Source organism: Heterocephalus glaber, unplaced genomic scaffold (genome assembly GCF_053883595.1).
Source record: "Heterocephalus glaber isolate CG9 unplaced genomic scaffold, H.glaber_assembly_v1.0 deba00001497, whole genome shotgun sequence".
Taxonomy (NCBI): domain Eukaryota; kingdom Metazoa; phylum Chordata; class Mammalia; order Rodentia; family Bathyergidae; genus Heterocephalus; species Heterocephalus glaber.
Genome location: NW_028258320.1, coordinates 7,414,314 through 7,424,137, shown reverse-complemented (window position 1 = coordinate 7,424,137; position 9,824 = coordinate 7,414,314). Strand labels below are relative to the sequence as shown.

Here is a 9,824-nt window from a genome sequence, read left to right as displayed (position 1 = left end):
TCAGGACAGAACCCCGTCCTAAGTTGAGAGCTTTGTCTCCTATCTCCCAGGTATGATCAACAAATAGAGTGGATCAACTAATGTGAGTGTTTAAATTTTTTTAATTTACTACAGTAAAAGACACATTGCTACAAATCGCTCTCAGATATTTCCCCTCTCTTCCAACATTGTATTTGGTGCTTTCTGAAGCAGTTCCAGAAGTCCTATTGTCCTGGCTACTTCAGTGTTCTGAATCGATTCAAAACCTTTAACTTTCATGGTCATTTTGGCTTTGGGGAAGAGCCAGAAGTCACATAGTGCCAGATCCAGTGAAGAAGGTAGTGAGGACTCGATGTGATATTTTTATTAAACAGAAATTTCCATAAGCATTTTGAATGGATTCAGAACACCAAGGGAGCCACGAAAAGACTTTCAGGAAAGGAAACTTCCAGAACTGCTTCAGAAAGTGGCAAGAACCTTAGGAAAGTGTTCAAAGCAAGGGGAGGAGGAAGGTATTTTGAAGGAGATTAATGTCAATGTGTTTTTAGTGTAATAGGTTTTTAATTTTTAGTCACCATATTGTTTGATCACACCTTGTAATCCCTTCCTATCACAGGAAGGCACCGGGAGGTAGGTGATTTATCCACGTCTGCTGAGTGAAGATAGTAGGAAAGAAATAAGGTTCAAGAAAGAGGAGTAGGTGCCAATCCAGTATTATCAGGAAACCTAATCCCAGAAAAAGGCATGCCCAGGACACAGAAAGTTCAATTCAGGGAAATCTGCAAGTCCTAAGCCAATGATCTTGGGAGTAGAGCTAAATACAAACCCAAAATTATCTGTAATCAAGAACAAAAGGCTGTGGACAGCCAACTTTGTGTGTGTGTGTTTCCTTGAGAAAATTCAGGAGAAACCTAGATTTTTTTTCAGGAAGGATGCCCCAGGCTCCATAGAAAATCTTCATCTTCATTCCATTTGGGAACTATCTAGCTGTTACAGTCTATGATTTACATACCAGCAAAATAGATTAAAAACTTTCCATTGAAGTTTGTACTCTGTAGCCCAGCAAATCCAATCTTGAATGTAAATAATGGAAATAGGCACAGTTGTGTCAATGGTTCCTTTATATAATCAAATAGCCATTTGGGGTGTCTGTTATTGAACATCCAAATATTGGCAGGTTGTTAGCGAATATCCAAAGTTCTTAAGCATGTAGTTTTAACATAAAGCCACAGAAATCATCTTGTTTTGTTTTGCTTGGGCTTTTGCTCACCCGGGGTAACCTAACACAGGGGTGGCAAACACTGATTTTGGAAAGCTAGTCACATGTGCTTCCATTCCTCTGTCTATGACGGTATAATCTTAGCACATTTTTCTTCCCAATCCAGGCCACTTCAGAATGCTCTGCAAGGTCACACTCTATGAATCTACTAGGTAGTATTCAAGATGAAATAAAATTGTCATCCCTAGTTCCATGACACATGGTGGGTGCTTACTAAATGTTTATGAAATGATTGTATTAGTCAGCTTTCCCATTGCTAGGACACAACACCCAACACTCACAATTTAGAGGAGGAGAGGTTTAATATGCCTCATGGTTTCAGGGATTCAGTCCATGGTTAGCTAGCTCCAAGGCAGAAACAACATGATGGAAGGATGTAGCTGAGCAAAGCTGCTGAGTTCTTGGTAGCTGGGATCTGGGAAATAGCATGGGAGAGGAGAGTGGGCAGACACCATACCCAAGGTCACTCCTCCACAACCCACCTAGGCACACCCAAAAGTGTGCTTCAGGAATCTGCTATCGAAATTACCCAGAATTGTGGATTATGACAGGAAGCCTCCTTTGCTTATTTGATAAAAATTTCTTCAGTCGGGACCACAGAAGGATACAGACAATTAAGAAAATGGGTCATCTCAAATGAGTTTAATGAGATTATTGCAAAGGGCAATGCAGTATCCTGGGAGTGGGAAGTAGGGAGCTGCCATGGCAGGAGCTGTGACTGCCATGTAGCCTGGTGCCAATGGGCTGCTGGTACTGTGTCCACAGAGAAGCTGTGGGGGTGAGGGACTCACAGGCACTGTCCCCACACACCAGCTCCAGGAAACCCCACAGGGTGGGTGGGGTGAGAATGGACTCAAGAGGCCCGATAGCACTGGATGAGCCCTCATCCCAGACACTGAAGGTCCACAGTGAGTGGACAAGGAGGTTCAGGCTCAGAAGATATAGCTGTCTAGTGGGGGAAGAGAAGCACTGATCTGATGAACACATTTTCACGTGCTTGAAAAGCCCAGAACTTGGTGGTACAGTGAACCCTTGACCTAAGAACTCAATTTGTTCCCGAGGGCTAATTGTAACTTAAGTTGGTCAATTGAAGGCTCAGGCTCCTCTACACAGCCTTCAAAGTCTCTCTTGTACACAGGCAGATCTCAGTGTCCTTAGAGAGACGTTGGCCCAGGATTTCTCAACCCCACACAGGAAAGGATGTTGTAATGTTTCTTCCAGAACACTCTAAGGGTTAAATCTATATCTGAGACCATTTGGAAGCACAAGCGACTGGCATTTGGATCATAACTCAAGACTTTGGTCATAAGTTAAAACTAAAATTCCACTCATAATCCAAGTTGTTTGTATGTCAGGCCAGTCATAACTTGAGGGTCCACTATATCTCATGAGTATTGTTTCTGCTACCTTTTCCTAAATTAAACAAATGAACCACTACCAACAGGCAATGCTGATGTCAGGGGAAAGGACTTTGCCAATGGGTTGGTTTTGTCCTTAAAAAGAAAACGGGCGTGATTTTCGATATTTTTTTATTTATTGTTATTACATGCTCACTTCCAAAGTCATTCTCTCTTTGAAAAAATAGGTTTTTGGTTTTGGAATGGGTGCCTTGTTTAATCCTGGTTTCTGCAATCTTGGTAAATCAGAGAGAAAGATATATCCAGTGGGCTACACAAGAATGTTTTGTTTGCATAAGAAAAAAGATTTTTTTTTGAGTTGCAGGAATAAGACCTTGACTCTATTTTGGTGTTTAGCACCCATTCATCCCAAGAAACTTTTCTTTCAGTCCGTTCTGCATTCTAACTGACAAGAACCATGCCATTTTCTGTTCGCTGACATTTTAAAGCTTATTTTACCCTACCCTGTAGGATCTTCTGTAGAGACTGTAAAAGGAAGGCCTGCCTTGGCCAGAGCCTGAAGATTGTCTTTAGGGGGGGACCCGAGGCGGGGTTAGCAAGTGGGTGGCAGGGGCTTGGGGGGCTGGGACAGCGACAGATTCTCTTTCTATCCTAGAATCTTCATTATCAAGACACCAAGTCCTGGCCCCAGAATCAAGCAAGCTCTGTCTTAAGTTAGGAAAGTGGAGAAGGGCTGGCTACACTTCAGAAAGGCATGCAAACAAACTCGCAATATGATGGGCTCACAATATTAAATTAAGTATTCAGCAATCACAGACCTTGCTACACATTCCAGAACAATGAACAGAGAAGACAGACAGGGAGTCCCCAAGCCAGTATTTCAAGCCTTTTTAATTCTACAGAACCCGTCTCTGATGGTATCCAGGATGTGTTTCTGGCTTTTCAAGCTGTCACATGATCTCCTGTCCAGATGTGAGGTGCATATCTGGGACCGGACAGCCCCAAACCACACTTTCTCTCCGCTTGTAGCTTGTTACTGTAACTCAACCGTTCTCCTCTCCACTACAGAAGCCCCACATTAATGTGTGGTACAACAATAATAACACAGGGGGGATGAGCGAACCAAAACACTCGTAGGAATCTGGAACAGCCAAGGCAGGGAGGGCAGGGCGGGAGCTGGAAGCCAGGCCAAGTCCGTTCGGTTTCCCAGTCAGGTCCACACAGCCCTGTAAGGAAACCCTGCAAGCGTGTGGCGGGCTTGAACTTCCCTTTTCTCACCTCCTGTAAACGGTTTTCACCCTAGGACAAGGCTTCCTGGAGCGTTCTTCAGGAAATTAGCAAATGCCTCTGCTTGGAACGTCAGGTTGCAGGAACGCATGGCCAGGCCAGAAAGTGCCTCCAGAACCGCAGAGAGCAGCCTTCTCCTTTGCAGGAGCTTCTGGGAGCCCAGGCCTTGACCACAAAAGGGGCAGCAAGGAGCCAGCCACCAGCCCTGTGCCAGTGACCTTCGGGGCCCAACCCAGTGGGCTGCTCAGAAGACTGGCAGCAATCAGTTAAATTCTCGAAGCCTCGGTTTCTTCCTGTGCGGTGGAGACAATAAGAGAACCAGCCTGGAGGGACTGTGCCCGGGGTTGGCCCAGGCAGGGCACAGGGCACGTACCTCACCCATTCTTAAACCCTCACAGGCAGACTGGGCACCTCCTATGTGCCGTCTCCCTTAGAGACTTGGAGCTATAGCCAAAGAAAAGGGGGGAAAGGAAAGCCTACTTGGGGGGCAGTGTTTGAGGAAGAGGCACCATTTTAACTTTTTAAAAATTATTAGTCCCTGTTTGCAATACATAATGGCTACATTCATCATGAAGAGTGGCCACATGTATGTAGCACAGTTTAATTCTTTATCACCTTCCTCCCCCCTCACATCTCTCCCTCCACCATTTAATAAACTGGTAAGGATAGGCCCCGTTGAGAAAGTGGCTCTAAAATTAGCCAGGTATGGTGGCGTAGGGCTATGATCCAAGCACTGGGGAGGCTGAGGCAGGAAGATTGCCACCAGTTTTGAAGTCCACTTGGGCTACATGGTGAGTTCAAGACCAGCCTGAACTTCATAGTGAGACCCTGTCTAAAAAATCCCAATAAATATAAAAGTAATTCAATAAGGCAAATGTTCTTCCTGACCTTGTCTTCACTCATGAAGGACATCTATGTGCAGCTGGTCTCCCACCCTAGTTCCCCCCCTTGAAGTTGGAACCCAGTGACCCTATCTGGGTGGATGTGAGCAGGGACAGTGTAAGCAATCTCAGAGACCCTGCTCTCGCCCCTCTGAGGCTCACTGGGCCCAGAAGTTACCTCCGTTGATTCTGGGGCTGGAATTGGTCACCCTTTGCAGCAGACCTTGCACTCTGACTCTGGGAAAGTAGAGGGGTTAGGACCAGCAGAGCCCAGGGCCCGCCTCAGGCCACTGTGATGCCCCAACAGGGGTGAGGGATTTGGGGAGACTGCTCTGCCTGCCTACAAGTACAGCCTCGCCATGCCCTCCCACCCCGTCCATGAGCGGATACTTCTCCCCTCCCTCCGAGTGCCAATCCTTCCAAATCCTCTAGCTGGTCTCGGTTTGACTTCAGCACCAGCGGTGAGAGGGGAGATTTATGTCCACCACTTTCTGTGGAGAGGGTTTCACAGAAGACGTATTGTTCCTAGCAAGATTTTCACCAGGGCTGTGGAAGAGGCCAGAAATCCCCTCCCTGGTAGTAGTGTCACATTTCTTTGAAGTCGTTGACTCTGAAAAAGAAAGAAAAACGTATAACCAATTTCAGCTGAGATGTTTGCGGGGGTCTATATTTCATGTATAAGTACATGTGGGCATATGATGTGATACAAGAGTACACATGTTGAATCACATGATCGAAGGGTCAGAAGGGCTGGATGATAGGATTTTCCTCCGCTGCCCTGTAAGAGCGACATGGGTCCATCTCCCAAACTGAGGCAGAGGGGACTGACAACGCCAGACCTTCATCCCTGGCCTAAAGTGTTACAATTAATTTTAAAACATTCTATTTAGTTTAAGATGAATGTAAAGGCAAAGAAGTTAATAAAACCTGCTTCCTTTCACCAGCTCATTAGAAATCCCTGGAACACAGTGTTTATAATTCATACCTGTAGAGTTTTCCTCACCAAGTCATCCAGTGTTTACTATGCTAGGTTCATTTTTGCAGCAACAAAAAGATTCCACTTATAATAGTGAAAATTTGTGGCAAGGGGCTCACGTAATTTTCTCTTGATTGTATCTAAAATATAAATTAGTCACCCTCTAGGCATATTCTGATTTTAATTATCCTTCTTGTAAGAATGTGATGGAGGTGGGAGAATCATGTTCTAGGAAACAAGAAACATGGTCACCTCCAGCTCTGACACCAGGTGATTGAATACTTGTGGGTTGTTTATGGTTCTGGCCTCGGCCTGCTCTTCTGTGAAATGGGAGGATTGTGAGAGGTGACTTTGGAGGTCTCTTCCTTTAGAAAGAGCGTGTCCATGGGCCAGGGATTTTAGCTCAGTGGTGCCACGGCCTGCCTTGCCAAGTGCAAGGTCCTGAGTTCAATCCCTGGTACCAAAAAAAAAAAGCATGTTAGAGTTATGGAGGGAGCCTGGATTTGGGAAATCAGAGATGAGAGTTCAAGTCCCAGCTCCACCTCTCCCTCAGCAGTCGACCTTGGCCTTGTCTGAATTTCAGGACAGACATTGGTGACATTTACTGGGAAAATGGGGGTAGAGATGACAAATGGGGAGGGACACGCCTCTGCGTGAAGGAAACCAGCAAATGGTTTTTTCCTTCCACATGGCCCCTTCCTCCCTCCAGCCCCTCCTCTTGGCCAAGAGTCAACAGAGGCCTGGAGCAAGGTCCAGAGTGAGTATGGGGCATGTCCACATCTGTCCACAGGAAGTGTCTACCTGCTGAACACAAGGCTTTTCCATCATGTGGCCTAGGTCAGTAGGCCTTCTGCCTTCTCCTCACCTGTGGGGTCATGGAAGGGGTGCCCTGAGATGTCCCTGCAGGGGGACTTCCATGTCACATTCCCCACTTGCCTACCCATTGTTCCCTCCAGCTGAGCCCAGCTGGTCTCTGCCACTTCCTCTGTCCTCTTGGGGTCAGCCCAAGGAGCAGCTCTGGGTAGATCTGATGTGGGAAGAGACTAGTGAGAGGGGCAGGAAGGGAAGCGAACATTTTCTTGCCCTTCCCCAAAAGGCTTCCAACAGCCAGGGCATCCTGGGATTGACCAGGCCCCTGCCCCAACTGGAATAACCCCTGTACTTAGCCCAGCACGCTGGGCCCAGGGCTCAGGGCTCAGTAAAGTTCATACAACTCTGAGCTGCTCTTAGTCAGCTGTCCCTGCACAGTGCCAATTTGGGGTCTAGGTGGTTCCATGAGCCTAGCATTGGGAGGAAGGGGGGCTCTGCCTGCATTGAGGGGTGCAGAGGTGGAGGAGAAGCAGGGCTGGCGCTGTGTGAAACCAAGCGGTTTCAGTTCCCAGGGAAGCGCAGTTTCAGCATGGCGGGCAGGTTCCCTCCTCGGGAGCAGAGCTGTGACCTTCAGGTTGAAAGCAGCTCAGCTGGGCTGAAACCACAGCCTCTGATGCACTTTCAGGTCGAGTCTCGGAGAGGAATGAGGTGGAGAAGTTGTCTCATCCCCGCTTCTCTTACCCAAAGCTCCAGCTGGTCCAGCCTGCAGTTCTGGGAGTCCTGCTCGGCTTTCCTCCCCACTACAGCTAGGTCTAAGCAAGAACCAAACTTCCGTGTGAAGCTCCCTGAACCCAGTCCTAACCTGGGAGAGAGGAGCGTGAAAGACCTAAGGACCCTCAAATGTCATACTTTGGGCTTAATGAAATGCCCCCTGGGGCAGAGGCTGGTGGTCAGCAGAGACTCTGGGGTTGAACTCCCAGCTACAGCTTCCCATCTGTGCATTCTCGTCAAGCTCTTTCTTGATGCAAACATTAAAGGTTTGTTTTTAATTCCCAATATGTGTCCTACTCCCCAAAGCCACACGTTTGTGACGTGTTATTCACAAGTTTAGTAGAGACTTGTTCTATTGGTACTGCAGTGGCCATAAAAGTGTTGAAGGGTTTTTGAAGGAGTTAATAAAGGTTTAGGTAAGAGGTGCTCGGGAGATCGAGAGACTGCCAAGCACTCGAGAGCAGAGTGTATAGATGCCAGACCCCTGTTTCCAGGGCGAACAGGAAGGAGAGGCAGGTGGTCTACGGAGTGAGTTGCATTATGGGTAATCAGCCCCACCTGAGCCAGAGTTTGGCCCCAGATTTCCTCTACTAGAATGTGCTGTTTCTCTGAGAATAAAAGGCACCTCCCCAGTGGCAGTGACTGCAGAGTCCCTCTCAGTCCTGCCCTTGTCTGACTGAGGCCGTCCTCCAGTCCAAAGCACATCTTGTCCCCTCCGAGGGGAGCCACAACCCATAGCCTTGTTACACGAACTTCTAAAGGGAAAAAGAGGGAAATAGGGGAGGAACTCGCCAAGGTTCCTCCATCCAGGAAAGATAACCGCTCCCAGGGTCACTTTGATTTCCAAACATTAATTAGCATACATCCTGATAGAATCCCTGGTGCAGGTGGAACTGCTTTAGATAGTAATTGCTTATGGGAAGGAGGAGAGATCAGATGGGGTGCAGCCTGAGAGGAGCTCTACAGCATTCCGCCAGGCCCCACCCTTGCCAAGCAGAGTGACCAGGATGTCCACGCTATGCACCTAGAGGAGCCTTGGGGGATCCCGTCGGGTGGATTTTGTTGTGCTGCTTTGTTTTGTTTTGCACTGTTACTCTAGAACAAGAAACAGCAAGGTCTGATGTTGATTCAATATTGAATCAGTGGATCTTTGACCACGTGAGTCACAGAAGTTGATTCCACCAGCGTCAACCCAGGGCTGGCCAACCAGAGTGGGTATCCCCACTGTGAGGGACTCTGCCCTGCTGCAAGGCCCCAGAAGATCAAAGCTTGAGAGGCCGGGGTCTGGGTGGAATGAGGTCATCCAGGAAAAATCCCTGAGGTACAGAATCCACCACCTGGACCCCAGAAAGGCCATTACCAAAGCCAAGGTTGCAAGATGGCATTTCTCCAGATTCCACAAATCTCCTGAGCAGTTGCAATTGATTTTCCCCCAAGCCTAGTCTCTCTCTTCCATAGAAGTAAGGCCTGTGATTTTGGGAGGGCACCTGGATGATCCCCCAACCTCCCTTGCAGTTTAGCATGACTTTATAACACAATTCTCGCCATTGGGCTTAAAACAGTGTATGAAAATTCCAGAAGTGGTTTTATAAAGCAATGTTAGGTCCTTTTTCCCTGCCCCTCTCCCCAGGCTTTTCTCTTTCCACTGGCTCTATTGTAGATACAATGGCTGGAGCTCCAGCAGTCATCTGAGACAGTGAGATAACCCACAGAGGCCACACATAGTAGAAGGATAAGATTAAAGATGCCCAGGCCCCTGCAGCCATGGAGTGCCACTGTAACCATGGACTGACAACCTCTGAATGTCTAGAAGACAAGACATAGATAAACTTCTACCTTGTCTCCTAAGTCTGATCGTGACACATCTCCTTAAAAGTTTGCATATTTTTTCACTTTTTTAGTTATTCTAATATTTCCTTTTCTAACAATTCTAGTTATTCAGTTCATAGAAATAACATTAGCTAGAATTTACGGAGTACTTATACTTAGGCACTGGTCTAAGTGCTTTATGTGAATTAATTCATTTGTCACAGCAATCTTTAAAGTAGACACTTCTTTCTCTTCAAGGACGCCTACTCCAAGATCACTTCCAATACCAAAAGACGTGAAACAACCCATATTGGCAGGTGTCTGACTGGAAGATTGTGTGTCTGTGTGTGTTTGTATTAGGAGAATTACACAGCTTGATCTGCTGTGTATTGACATGGAAAAATTTCCCAGTTCTCAAAGCTCCATGATTCTGTGACTAGAAGATACTATAAGACCTAATTGAAGACTCACACTTCTCTTCCTAAGGAAAGCCTGAAATGGAACATTTTGATAGATTTTTTTTTTTTTTTTACTACCTTTGTTCTAGAATGAGTCTAAAGTCATCCAAAAACCCAGTCAGAATTTGCATTCCTCAAGCTTCTGGCTAACTGAGCCACCTCTCTCCCCACTCAGGATTCAGTCAGTCAAGATCAAACAAAATCCTTTCCAAGTTC

The 9,824-nt window shown here is 46.8% G+C and overlaps 1 long non-coding RNA gene across 6 annotated transcripts in view; it reads left to right on the top strand.

Annotated features, from left to right (window-relative positions):
- LOC110349593 (uncharacterized) overlaps positions 1-9,824 on the top strand; it is a 53,864-nt gene that overhangs the window by 34,856 nt on the left and 9,184 nt on the right. Inside the window, exon 4 of one of the 6 annotated variants that reach the window (XR_015440500.1) lies at positions 3,920-9,179. The exons of the other annotated variants lie outside the window; for them this stretch is intronic. This is a non-coding gene — a long non-coding RNA (uncharacterized LOC110349593). Of the gene's footprint in view, positions 1-3,919; positions 9,180-9,824 lie in introns of those variants that run through there. 6 annotated transcript variants of the gene reach the window in all.